General features: G+C 42.7%; 1 protein-coding gene across 13 annotated transcripts in view; it reads right to left on the reverse strand.

Moving 5' to 3' along the window:
- The window catches only part of PDE4D (phosphodiesterase 4D), a 990,732-nt gene that overhangs the window by 361,567 nt on the left and 615,051 nt on the right, over window positions 1–14,114 (reverse strand). The window lies entirely within an intron of this gene.

A 14,114-nucleotide genomic window follows, 5' to 3' on the forward strand; every position in this document is an offset into this window, starting at 1 on the left:
ACCTGACAGCAGTATGTGGCAGGCTTTGGCTGGTGGTGGGCAAGTTGGGCATACTTATTATGGGACTCTTCTCTGCTGCTCCAGAGTGCAGTCAGTGTAGACTGTAAAAGGTGAGATAGTAAGCCATTGCTGTGATGGTAGAGTTTGGAATTCCTTCTTAAATAACTAGTTAATTTCCCCTCTGGTATTTGAAATTTTAAAAGCAAGGGAAGCTATGTAAGTCTGAACTTTGTGTACAAAAATCTGATATTGCTGATTAGCCTATATACATACAACACACACACACACACACACACACACACACACACACACACACACTGTGTGTGTGTGTGTGCAAATTATTTTTCTACATTTTGTATTCTTACACAGTTTCTACCTTGCTGAGCAATCTTCAGCATGAGGTGTCATGCACACAGAGCAGTTAGGCAAACGGAAAAGACAATTTGATAAATACGGTGGAAAGGAGACTGCATGTTTCTGAACCTTTTGTGATAACAGCTTCCTTTCCCAAGCAAGAAACTTTTCCTTTTCCTTACAGTTACATCGTCTGGATATATTCATGAAATATTCAACAAGCGTGGGTCCCCAAAACACTGCATATATGAATAACTTTTATCTATCTGACTGAGATTTTATCTTAGACAGCAGTGGGACTAAGAATACTTCACATTTAGATATCATATATTTCAAGTGTATAAAGAGTTTGACAGTCTAAGTAATTTTTTTTTACAATATAACTAAAGTAGGCCAGTGTTATCATTAATAATATTATAGATGCAGAGCCAAGGCTGAGAGATTATGGCAAAATACAAAGTTGGTGTATTTGTTGGTTTCCACTTTGCCTTCCTAAATCTCTTATCTAGGTGAATGAGCAGAAGTGATACCTGTCTTTATGTAACGGATGAAGATTTGGTCTGCCACCCAGTGGGAATATTCTAAGTATACTGCCCCTGCTAAATGTGCAAGAGGCTCTCTTATAGTTAGCAGCTGGAGAACAACTGTCTCTATTAAACCTAGTATAAAGTCTCTCCTGTGGCTGTTGCTGATCTTTCTCTCTCATGTTTTGTTTTAGATTGTGAGCCCCGTTGGGACAGGAGACAATTTTTTATTTGCCACATAAACAATTCTGAGAGCTTTTGTTGTTGTTGAATATATAAATAAAGATGCATCAATAAATGATAATAATGATTAATGGCTTGCCTAAACCATGTGACTGGGGTAAGATCTGAACCTGAAACTTTCAAACTGACAGCTCACACTTGCCATGCTACATCAGCTGTCGGGGATTGTGTTTGTGAGTAAAATTACTCCTGTATTGATATCACATGCACATCCATTACCGGTTACCAGCTTCAGAGCTCACATAAATTTTGAAATTAATATCAATCAAAATTAAATGATTGTCTGAACAGCTGTCATTGAAAATGCAATGTGGTGGGAAGATGGGACAGGAATTTTTAAATACAATATATTATAATACAATTTTAAAATTTCAGGGAAAGAACCTTGACAGATTTTTACCTAGTTTATCAGCAAAAAGGAATGAAAGACTTCTATGCATATTCTGTTCTATTTCCTTCTACCAATACAAAAGTAGCAGCAGCAGCATTGGTAACATTGCCATTATTTTAGACATGTTATACACCAAGATATATTTTGCAATATTTGTGGAATTACCATAAATTATTTGGGCTGTATTGTTATAGTGATTATATATGGGTTTTCTGCTTTCTGCTTCAGTTTTCTAAGAGAGGCTTAGCTCATAAATACCAGTATTTAATAGATATTTAGTGCCAGCAAATATTCCCAGCAAAATTTATAGTTTGTTCGAAAAATACTGGATTTTGATTACATAAATTCATAAGAACTTATCTTATTTATATTGACAAATAATTATATGCCACTTTTCAGTTATAAATATGATCCTTCAAAGCAGCTAACAGTAAAATATAAACAATAAGAAGTAACAAATTAACTAATTTAAAACCAATCAACATCAAGACTCATAAAAGCTAATAATCATCCAACAAAAATGTATGCCTTTGCATTCTAATGTTTTGATGGAAGAAAAAAGGTAACAAGCACAATGTCATCTGACATCACACCATCAGGGCCAGTTTCATGTACCAATAGTAGGACTGAATTGGTCTCATGGTCCAGAAGTAAGATCCCCTGTTATCAGAAGAAGGATCCAAGAACACAGAGCATGGGGAAGGCTTGGTGCAGGAATCATTCCTCTCAAAAGAGCTTCAGAAAATAACCATAAGAGAGCACACTAGCATAATCTAAGGAGGTGGTCCTGCCCTCTTCTTTGGAGGACTCCTCAGAACTTCCAGCAATCATGTTCGTGGCAGTTTCTGCCAAAGCAAGGATCTAGAAGAGACATGGACCTCAGACAGTTCTGAGAGGAGAAGGATCAGGACTTTGGCTACCTCCAAGTAAGACATTACAAGAGCTAGCAACCTATGGCCCTAAGTCATTGGGGTCTTCCCATCCTCTTTTATCCCCTGAACTGACCACCTTGTTCCACAACTGGTGGGGGCTCAGATCTGAGGTCATGACGCCAGCACCGCTGCTTGAGAAACAGCTATTGTGAAACAGGTATGGACCCTTTAAGCCTTAACAGATTTGGGAGGAAGGATGGAGCAGGAGACACCAGTCTGATGGCAGGACTTTTCAAACCCTCATTTAGCTCCAGATCATTATTGGAGCAACATCCTAGCTTACTGCATGACGGTGACTTGTATCCAGTCTGGTCCTGGGCAGTGATTTTTCCAGTGAGCTGTCTCTGTTTATTTCCCTGCCTCGACTCCTGCTGATATGTTTGCCAGACTCCTTCACCAGTACCTCTGGGGCCCCCAGTCTGGAATAAGACAGCCTGCATACAAGGGTAATGCACTACTTGGAACCGGTGATGACACCATCCCACATGACTCACAGCAAATATCAGCACCTTGAGGCACTCACACAGAGTCTTAGTCAACCCATGGTTGAGGACTGCCTGCAAAGCATTATGTGGCAAGGCGGCTAAACTAGTTATTAGCAGGAAACCAATACTGCTAATCAAACATAATTTCCTGGAAAAGTACAATATTTTCTTCTCATACACACAGATTCTCTCAAGGTAATCAAATGAATTCAGCAAATCAGAAAATGCCCCCACGTCTTTAAAAAGAATAAAATATAGACAAGTTTTCATATTACTCCAAGACTGAGTTTGTCCTGACATTAACCAATTAAAAGCACTGATGCATTCATTGTCAGAAAATGCACAAGGAAGCTGGCTACAGAGCTGCCTCAGGCGTTTCCAGAGTTCTGACAGCAATTTATATCAAATCTTGATAATAGGGGCTGTCAGCTCCTTAGTTCTCTTGAGCTCTGGAAAGATTCCCTTTTTACAACTCGCGCTAACCTAAATATCAGAAGAGTAACTATAAAACACTGGCAAGAACCAATATTAACACTTAACTAATTAAAAACAACAACCGAGCTTCCATGCTGCTCTGTACAATTCTTTCACATTAGCTTGTATTTAATTGTATTAATCCATCACAGTTAATGGAGAAATTGACACATCAGTTGAGACTTTCAAAAGGACAAGTTAAGTCGGAAGATTTTAAAACTAAGTGGTTTCCTTTAAAAACAACATAAATTTGGAGGAAATATAATTGGACAGGCTCTGCTTATATTTTTTTTATTCTTAAATTTTTAGAAGACTTTCTTCAAGCTATGCCATTTTCCTTTCAATGAACTACTTTTCTATTTTGTTTTTAAGCTGTTTGTATCTTCTGGTTTTGCACTATGAATATTATGAGGGATTATCTCCGCTTAAGTTATTGTTATGTTTTTCTGTGTCACCTGGAAGTGTGTTACAGTGCTAGTTTATTGCTTTCGGTTAAAAAATAAATAAATTAAGTTGTTATTTTTTAAAAAGATGGGAAGCCATTTATGAAAATACCTCCAAACTTCCTTTGGGGGTGGGGTAGACAGGAGTTCTTCACCACTGTGAGATTTGTTTCATAGTGTTGGAACATAGTTCGGTTTAACAAATGACAAGACAGATGCCACCTCTGACTGCCTCACAGCAACGGTTGCCAAGGAAACCATATTCTCCTGTTCTCTTCCTTGGCCTTCCTGATTTTCTTTTCACTGTCTCAGCATCCTTTCCAGCTTATGGAAAAAGGAGGAAAAATTGTTTCCATGGTTGCTGACAGATAAGAAAAATAGGATGCCTTCAACTGCTTATACTGAATATCACAGAAGTCCAATAATATAACAAACTACAAAGACGTATCATCAGGGAGCCTGCAAATCATAATTTGTCCCTTTGTACAAAGACTGTGTACTGCCATGAATGGCACATTAGAACCTCAATAAGAGATCATGGATTGTGTGTACTGAGTTGCCATTAAGGGTTTTATTACATACAATATCCGCTGCATGGACTATCCAGACCAAGTGAGCCATGACCAAGTCCTACTGATATTAATGGGGCTGCAGTTAATCATGACTAAGTTGTTTCATTGGTCTCAAAAGGAGCTGAACCACAACCAACTAAATCTGGATGTTGCCCATTGTTTCTATTTCAATGCAAAGAGGCAGTAAAAGGAAATAGAGGAATTAGAATTGTTATTAATTGCTTATAATCTGATAGTTATAAACTTTAGCAATTTTTTAAGCACAGATGCACTAGGGGAAAAAAATCCAGATTTTCATTTTTAAAAGGGCACATCCCAAAATAGCAAAATCTGAGGACGTCAACTTGTAGCTGAGGATGTTTCCCAATTAGTCATTGGGCATTAATTTATTACATTGTATTTTTCTTGCCTCCAAGGAATTCAGGATGGCATACATAGTTCTTCCCCACTTTTTGCTCACAACATCCCTGTAGGACAGGTTAGACTGAGAAATGCAACTTGTCAAATGCAACAAGTAAGAATGCTGAGTAAGAATGTGAATCTGGTCTCCTCAATCCTAATATAACCTCTACACCACCCGGGCTGTACTTCACTTGGGCATCACTTCATTTTCTTCACTAGTTTGTCCAAGTGAGAACCTGTTGCAACATGGATAACCAACACTAGGCTAGAGTACCCAGCATCCCGACAAGAGCTATTTGTGTGTCACCCTCTCTATTTGTTCTCCATTCACACATTCAGAAGCTGTTGGTAGGCCTGTGCACACTGAAAACTGTGGGATCCAATTGGGTTGGACTCGACCCAGCAGGAAATTAGGCATGATGGACCAGTATGATATCCCTCCCAAACTTTGAGGTCTGATCAGAAATTTGACAATTTCCTGAAATTACCACAGATAATTTTTTGGCTTCTTTTTCAGGGGTTAGTGGGTGGGGCTTTAATTTTTAAATCCCAACCCAGCAAAAGTGAAGCCACTTCTCTGCTGGCTACAAACAGCTGAGAAGTAGCTTCTCATTTGCAGAGTTGGGGCTTAAAAACTAAAGTGGGGGGGAAAACCTTTTAAAACTGCGAACGACAAGCTGCTTCTCAGCTGGTTGCAGTTAGCCCGTAAGAAATTTGTCTTTTGTGGGGATGGAAGCTAAAAATTAAGTTTTTCTCCCTTTAATGTTTAAATCACTACCACATAAAAAGATAAGGGGGAGGTCCTGCAGGCATGTCAAAACTCTGACAGAGTTTCACAACTACATGGAAAACAGCTGGTGTGGAAGCACCTTTAGTTGAAGAATATTTAACATATTAAAGCAAAATGGAATGGATACTACCTAGAAGTCAGGTACTGAAGAATCATCTCTCATTCTACTGGAGGAGAAATGCACATAACTGCATTAGTATTCTAGCCACCTAAAGGTGCAGTGGGGAAATGGTTTGACTACCAAACCAGAGGCTGCCGGTTCTAATCCCTGCTGTTATCTATATTGGGCAGCAGCGATATAGGAAGATGCTGAAAGGCATCATCTCATACTGCATGGAAGGAGGCAGTGGTAAACTCCTCCTGCATTCTATCAAAAACAACCACAGGGCGGTGTGGTCGTCAGGAGTTGACACTGACTCGATAGCACACTTTACTTTGCATTAGTATTCTACTTCACATGCTCCAAGGTTCAGTTTTAGCACTATAACTCTTTAATAGACTGCAGAACTAACAACATTGCTGTTTTAAGCGTTGGTCAAACTTTAGCTGTGTGCATTTCTGGTATAATGTTTTACAAACAAATTAGGAACATTTCTGTTGGACCTTGGGCTATAAGGACACATCTGTCTGAAGAAAACTAATCATTCATGCAACTCTGCATTGTTTCTGAGAATGAAAACTAGGGCATACCCACTGGTATTGCTCACTATGTGCACCAAGGTCCCCCTTTTCTACACCCATAAATCTTGCATCAACAGAATTCCAGCAAAGTTAATGATTAAACTTCATTGAGATGTCTCTCCTATCTTGCAAAACACACCATGTACATTGCTGTGGAGGAACAGAGGAATCCTAATATATTTTTGTTTCAGATATTAATACAGATGCATCCTACAGCAACCGAAAATACCAGGCCCATTCACACGACTGTGTGGGAGGGCAGGCGGGAAGGAGAGTTACATAACCTTCTCTTCCTCACAGATGATCACCAAGATGTTGCTGGGTGTGCAAATTGTGCACCCAGATGGTCCACTTCTGGCCCTGGCAGTGTGGAGGTACGGGGGATGGAACACATAGTCACAGCCTCTGGAAATCCCACAATGCACTGTGCAAGCACACTGTGCATTGTAGGGATCCCCCCGCCGATGACCAAAAACCCACTCCTGTGCCACTTGGGAGCAGCCAGCACTCGAACATGAGCAGTTAGTCTGAGTTAAGGGCATACTCACACCCTTAAGCCTGGCTAACCGGCGGGCTTTGTAGGTGGGTTTGCTGCGGCAGCAGCACCAGGATTCATGTGGATCCCGGCGGTTCTCATGGGCAGCTAAACCTGGGCTTGGCTGTTTGTGAGAACAGCCTCACCCTTTATCAATATCAATGGGAGCATTAATTTACATTTGTCCCAAAATTAACTATTTGATGTTTTAAAATAGTGTCTTTCTTTTGTCAACTGCAAGCCTTAGATTCAGTACTTGAAAGGAAGCCTGTGGATTTCCATTGCTATCCATGTTATATCATCTGTGTTCATTAATACCCGCCAGAACATGTTTTATGCTCCTCTAGGGGTGATAGATTGGCTAATTCGGCACATTCATTTGCAAACCATAGCTTGTTAATGCTCAGCATTAATCACAGTGGCATGGGCAGGACTAAGCTATTCAAAGGCAGTCTAATACTTTTCTTCCTATTGTTTTCATTTTTGCTGAGCATATTGCATTTTAGGAATGCTGGCAGTATCACACACGGGATTTTTCACAACTCTGGCAGCTTTAAACATGATTAAAAATTTCAGCATAGCCATACAGTAGCCAAGTTCTGATGATGCAAATATTTCTCATTGCAGACCCTGTTTTGACAATTCAGTGAATTCCATCAACCAGGATGCAGCACGCACACGCACACACACACACTTAATATAAAATGTATTCATCTTGCACTTTTTATGTACAGACAGAGATTTCCAAAGAGCTACTTTAGGTGTGCTCAAGAACCCAGAAATGCCTGGAGAGATTTTTGATTTTTCTTCTTTAAACAGCAGATTCTTTTATTTCATGACAAACTGCTTCTGAAACTCCCCTCAGCTTCATAAGGGATGTGCAGTGCATGCTGGGTTACTGTTAGAAAATGGAAGGCCAAAGATTCCTTAAAGGTAAATGTAAAGTGTGCCGTTGAGTCAGTTTCGACTCCTGGCGACCAGAGCCCTGTGATTGTCTTTGGTAGAATACAGGAGGGGTTTACCATTGCCATCTCCCGTGCAGTATGAGATTATGCCTTTCAGCATCTTCCTATATCACTGCAGCCTGATATAGATGTTTCCCATAGTCTGGGAAACATACCAGCGTGGATTTGAACTGGCAACCTCTGGCTTGATAATCAAGTCATTTCCCAATGTGCCATTAGGTGTCTGCAATGATTCCATGGGCACATGAAATTAACTACACAGCTCTTTGGATTCCAGTCACTATATAACAATACAGGTGGGAAGCGTGGGGAGAAACCCCAGCTTTTGTCTTTCTGTTTTGACATTCTGTTCAAATGTCTCATTCAAAATTACCATTGTGCTGAATACTCTAATTTCAATATTTGTTTTGAAAGAAGCACTTTTGATGCAGCCAAACAAACAAATGGGGGGGGATACTCAGAATACTAAACATTTGCATTGTTCTGATGCTGCCTTTTTGTCTCCCTGGAGGCTGCTGCTTCTCAGTGCTATCACCATCTATCTCTATATTTAATTCTCTTAGGTGCACCCATCGCTAATCCCATGTGTGGCAGCTCTCGTGAGAGAGCTGCCGATTAGCGACAGGGGACCGTGAGCGGGGGTGTGGGGGTGTGGCGGCCCGGCGAATGGCTGGCCACTGGGAGGAGCATGGAGAAGACGGGCAGCTGGCGAACAGGCAAGTGGCCCTGGCAGGCAGCCGGCCAGAGCGGCTGCGACCAGCGAGCGGCCCTGGCAGACGGGCAGCTGCGAATAGTGGGTGGTCGCAAACAGCAGGTGGGCCCAGTAGGCGGGCAGCCGCAACCGGCAGGCAGGCCTGGTGGGCGGGCAGAGTGGCTGCAGCGGCCACAACTGGCAAGCAGGCTCAGCTGACAGGCATCCACAAATAGCGGGTGGCCAGAGCGGCAAATGGCGGGCAGCTGAAGCAGCCGCGAATGGCAAGTGGGCCTGACAGGTGGGCGGATGCTGCAGCTGCGGGGAGAAGAAGAGGGGCAGCTGGGAAGTATGTGTTGGGTGTGGCAAGCTAAAAAGCAGCAGGAGTGGGGGGGGGCTAGGGGAGCAGATGCTCTGCGCCGGATCAGCTAGTTGTTATTATTTGCCCACACTGCCATTTAGTCTGATCTACTGTGGCAATTCACATGGTTTCATTTATGCATTATTCCTCTCATCATATCAAATGTAGCGTGCTCTGTTGGCATTGGCAAAACCATACAGGTCCCCTTAGCAGCTAAAAGGATTAATGACAATGATGTCAAATGAGGCTGTGAGGACCAAGACGACAAATTAAAATGGTGCTGACCGTGCTCATAACACATGCTGATAGAAACTAAAAACCAGAAGAGCCTTTCACCACCCAAGGCCACAGCCCAGTTTCTCAAACATAGTAAGCTGATACACACTGAAAGCAGAATCCTTATCCTAGCCCCAATGGTGGCTCTCGTATTTGTGGTTCATGCTAATTGTTACTTACAGAAGCTGGACTGGTGCAGCGAGAGAGCAGCCTAACTGAACTTCCCAGCTAACTGCACTGGCACAACAGGAAGTGGCAATTTTTGACATCCTCCCCTAACCCAGGAAGCCCTTTGCACCAGCCAAAAAGATGTCCCTGAGGGTTATACAGCCCTCAGGGGCACAATTTCAGGTCGCTCAAAGGGCTTCTGGGAGAAGAGGAGGACATCAAAACTACTGTCCCTTTCCCAGTGCAGTTAGTTGGGAAGTTCTATTTGGCTGCTCTCTTGCTGCACTGGTACTTCCTCCTACTGTATGTCAGCCAGAAAATGTAATGGTTGTTACACTCGCTAGCATGTTTTTGTAACATCAAAATTAGAAAATGATGATTGAAATGACAATGAGTGAAAGAGAAGGCTTTCTGTTGTGAAGATTCACAAATTAGCAGGTGTGATTGTCATCTAAGAGATTCCATATGTACATATGTCTCTCTCAAACACCCTTCTCCATAAAACTTTGGGATATTCAGAACCATGTAACTCTGAACCTGAGTGGACCCGTATTTAACACTCAAGGCTGATTCCTCCCCCCACCCCACCTCCAAATGATGGTTAAAATAGGGCAGGGTTTGTATCCTTTTCACCAGGTAATATTACACCGGACAGTAGGTAAGGTGATCTAATGATACAAAAACATGAAAAACAAATCCACTAATAAATAATATATGTATTTATACATAAAACATCTCACGCACCCTATTTCAACTTGTGGGTAGGATGACTTTTCTGTTGCAGCTAAGCAAGCAGCATATTATGTGTCTGTATTTATAATACATGGTATATTTATGCAGCAAAGTAAAAATTGTCTTCTCTATCCAAGTGTTATTACTTCTGTGCTCTGGGCAGAATTCTATTTTATTTTTTTAAAAACACCCAATTTCATCATCATCCACAATTTGCTACAGTGACTCTGCAATACCACTATAGTATACGGGCTGAAGTGAAAACAAACACAGAATGGAATAATATTTTTCAGGAAGAGCTTGTTTTGAGAAGTTTGGTAGATTGAATTTCCATTATCCTCCAGCTTTTGCCAATTGCACTAGCAGCACAGTCTCATTCTAAAATAGTAAATAAGAAAAGTGGGGGGGAAACCTACCACAATGAACAGACGTCACTTTCCTGCGTCATTGCAAAGCTCGCTGATTAGGCAGCAGGCATTTTCAGCCTTTGTTTATAGACACAGATGCCAAAACCGTCCAGTTCGACTGATGAAAGGCAGTCCACTAAGCTTCAGGATGAGATACTGGAGTGTCCCATTACGTAATGAATTAAACGTGTTTGCTAAAGGGAGAATCTTTAAAATATACATCGGAATAGGCAACGGGAGGAATAAAAATCAGATTTAACGAGAACCAATGTGTATGTCTACTACAACTGGTCTTTTAAAAAGAGTTGGTTTTTTAAAAAAAGTTTTAAAATGTTTTAATATTATATTGCAATTTTTGTTTTGATTTAATGTGTTCTGTTTTTTTAATTAAATTGTTTTATTGTTTTACTTTATGAGGTGCCCAGAGAACAGTTATTAGGGAGCAGTCAACAAATAAATTAAAATCAATTATTATAATTACATTATATAGCAGAATGGTGTAAACAGGGGTTCTCAAACTTGGGTCCCCAGATGTTGTTGGACTACATACAACTCCCATCATCCCCGACAACATCTTTCTCGGAGACCCCCTGAATGTAGAGTCCTTTTGAGCCTATACAATGGCTCTCTGAGGTAGGTCACTGTTCCTGTTTTACTGATGTAGAACTGAGGCTGAACAGAACTACAGGTTGCTTACCTGTAACTTTGGTTCTTCTAGTGGTCATCTGTACTTTTATACCAATGGGCTATGAGCCTGCGCAGAGACCTCGTCGGAACCTAACAAGCTCAATTTTCCTGCTTTGGGCGGGAACCCTGCCCCCAGCTGCTATATGCAGCTGCACCACTCCTCATGCCCTCAGTCACAGGGGCTGCCTTCAGGAAACCCTGTGGGGAGTACGGGAGGGCATGTAAAAGTACAGGTGACCACTAGAAGAACCAAAGTTACAGGTAAGCAACCTGTAGTTCTTCGAAGTGGTCTCTGACTTTTACACCAATGGGTGCATAACAAGCTATCACCCAAGGAGGAGGGAATAAACAGAAGCAATATGTAAACTGTAAGAATTATTTATTTTAGAAACAAGTACATCAACTGAAAATGGATTGCAGGACACTCCTGCCAAATACAGCATCATTTTGTGCCCCGGCATCAATAGCATAATGGCAGATAAATGAGTGGGGCGAAGCCCAAGTAGCCGCCTGAAAGATAGCATCCAATGGTACTGCCCGATCAAAGGCAACAGAGGCCGCTACGGACTGGACCGAGTGGGCCTTAACTGGAACACATAACTGTTTATGAGCCAATTTATAACAGAGCTCTATTGTCGACACAATCCACCTAGACATGGATTGAGCAGAAAATTGGAGACCTCTATGAGGCTCATCACAGAGAACAAACAGTGAGGGAGTTTTCCTCCATTCAGCAGATCTCTGAACATAGAACGATAACACTCTTCTAACATCCAAGCGATGCAGTCTACGCTCAGCATCAGAAGAAGGGTTCTGGAAAAATACAGGCAGCATTAGAGGTTAAGAACGATGCAACGCAGAGACCACCTTAGGGAGGAAATGGACATCAGGCATGAGCACCATCTTGTCTTTATGGAATTGGAGGTAAGGTAAAACAGCTCTGAGGGCCCACAATTCACTCACTGTCCTGGCGGAGGTAATGGCCACCAGAAAGGCAACCTTCCAAGTAAGGAGATGAGGTTCAATAGAGACCAAAGGCTCAAAAGGAGGCTGAAACAAGCCTGCCAGAACCGCAGAGAGATCCCAGGCCAGTGCCATAACAGGATCATCAGAGAAAACATGTGACAGACCCTTCAGGAAACTTTTCACCAACAGGTCTTTAAACCACGAATGTTAGGATGATGGGGAATGGGCCACAATGGCAGCCAAGCGCACCCTAAGGGAAGAGAGCTTTAGACCAGCCTCCTTAAGCGAAAGTAGATAATTACAGACATCTTGTACAGAGGGGTTAGACACATCAAATTTAGGCAAAACAGCAAATCAACAGAAGCGAGTCCACTTATGGTCACAGGATTTAAGCGTGGACTGCTTTCTAGCTGCCACCAAAATGTGCTTTAGTCTCAGCGGGAAGTCAGCAGGCCGTCAGATGGAGGGGCCGAACATCTGGGTGGAGCACCTGGCCCCCGTCCTGCGACCACAGGTTCAGCAGAGCAGGAAGACGGATCCAAGTCACCACCATCTGCTTCAGAGCCGGAAACCAAGGCCTCCTGGGTCACCAAGGGGCTATCAGGATGACCCTGGTCCGATCCAGCCTCATCTTGCTCAGCACCCTCGGAATGAGGGGGAACGGAGGAAACAAGTACAGCAGAGGGCCCATCCAGTCCAGGATGGAGGCATAGCCCAGAGAGCCCTATCATTCCCCTCCCCTGGAGCAATAGAGGGAAAACTGAGCATTGTCCTTGGAAGCGAACAGGTCCAGAGTCGGAACACCCCATTTTGCAAATATGTTCCCGAGAATCCCACGGTCCAGGGTCCACTTGTGGGAGACCGCCGACATCCAACTCAATGCATCCGCGTGAACATTCAGGTAACCCTGTATATAGACTGCATGAGCTACACACCAGTGCCAAAGGTCCACTGACAGAAACAGCAGAAAAAACAACAAGGGAATACACGCTGATCCTACTCGTTGCTAAGCTGCAGATTCCACGATGTAGGCTGAAGTGTGGATGACGAAAGACTGAGGGGATGAGTAGCGCAGACACATATAGTGGCTGGGGGTGGGGTTCCTGCCCAAATCAGGAAAATTGAGCTTGTTAAGTTCCGACGAAGTCCCTGCACAGGAGCATAGCTCATTGGTATACAAGACAGAGACCACGTCGAAGAAATGGCTTATTCAAGACTCCGCAATGAGTCAGCAATAGATGTTTTTCCTTTCAGATGCAAGGGTATGTGCATGAGTACAGTGGTTCCAAGGACACACACTATGCTGCCTTCCCAGTGCACCAAGGTCCTGGCATTTCAAATCCCAAACATATTTGATCAGAAATATGCTTCAGTGGTTCCAAATGAACTCTTTTCCAAGCAGAAGTGTTCAGACTGTGGAAGCAGCATACCCTGCCAACATGGTCAAGCAAAAAGGAAAGGGATATATGCATAAGGCAGGGGTTCCCAACCAGTGATACTCCAGACATTGCTGAACTGTATTCAATAAACTGTAGTTGGGATGATGACAGTTTTAGTTTAGCAAGCAACATCTGGAGTACCACCGATTGGGAATCCCTGGCATAAGAACATTCAGATGCTCTTCCAGAACAGCCCCATCCCCTAAAAGGAATATCTTATAGCCCAGCTGGATCAGGCCTAAGGATTCTATTTCACACAGCTCCAGCATCCTATTTCACACAGTGGTCCACCAGATGCCTCTGGGGAGCCCACAGGCAAGAGGTATGAGCATGACCTCTCTCCTGATGTTGCTCCCCTGCAACTGGTACTGAGAGGCATCGTGCCTCTGGGGCTGGAGATGGCCCACAGCCACCAGACTAGTACCCATAGATAGACCTGTCCTCCATGAATTTATCTAAGCCATCCAAGCTGATGGCCATCATCACATCCCATAGCAAAGAATTTCTTAGATTAATTATGCACTGTGTGAAAAAGTACTTCTCTTGTCAGTCCTCTGGTTGGCATAAAAGACTGAGTGGAACAGACATTTCAGCTG

This window comes from Hemicordylus capensis, chromosome 2, assembly GCF_027244095.1.
Source record: "Hemicordylus capensis ecotype Gifberg chromosome 2, rHemCap1.1.pri, whole genome shotgun sequence".
Taxonomy (NCBI): Eukaryota; Metazoa; Chordata; class Lepidosauria; order Squamata; family Cordylidae; genus Hemicordylus; species Hemicordylus capensis.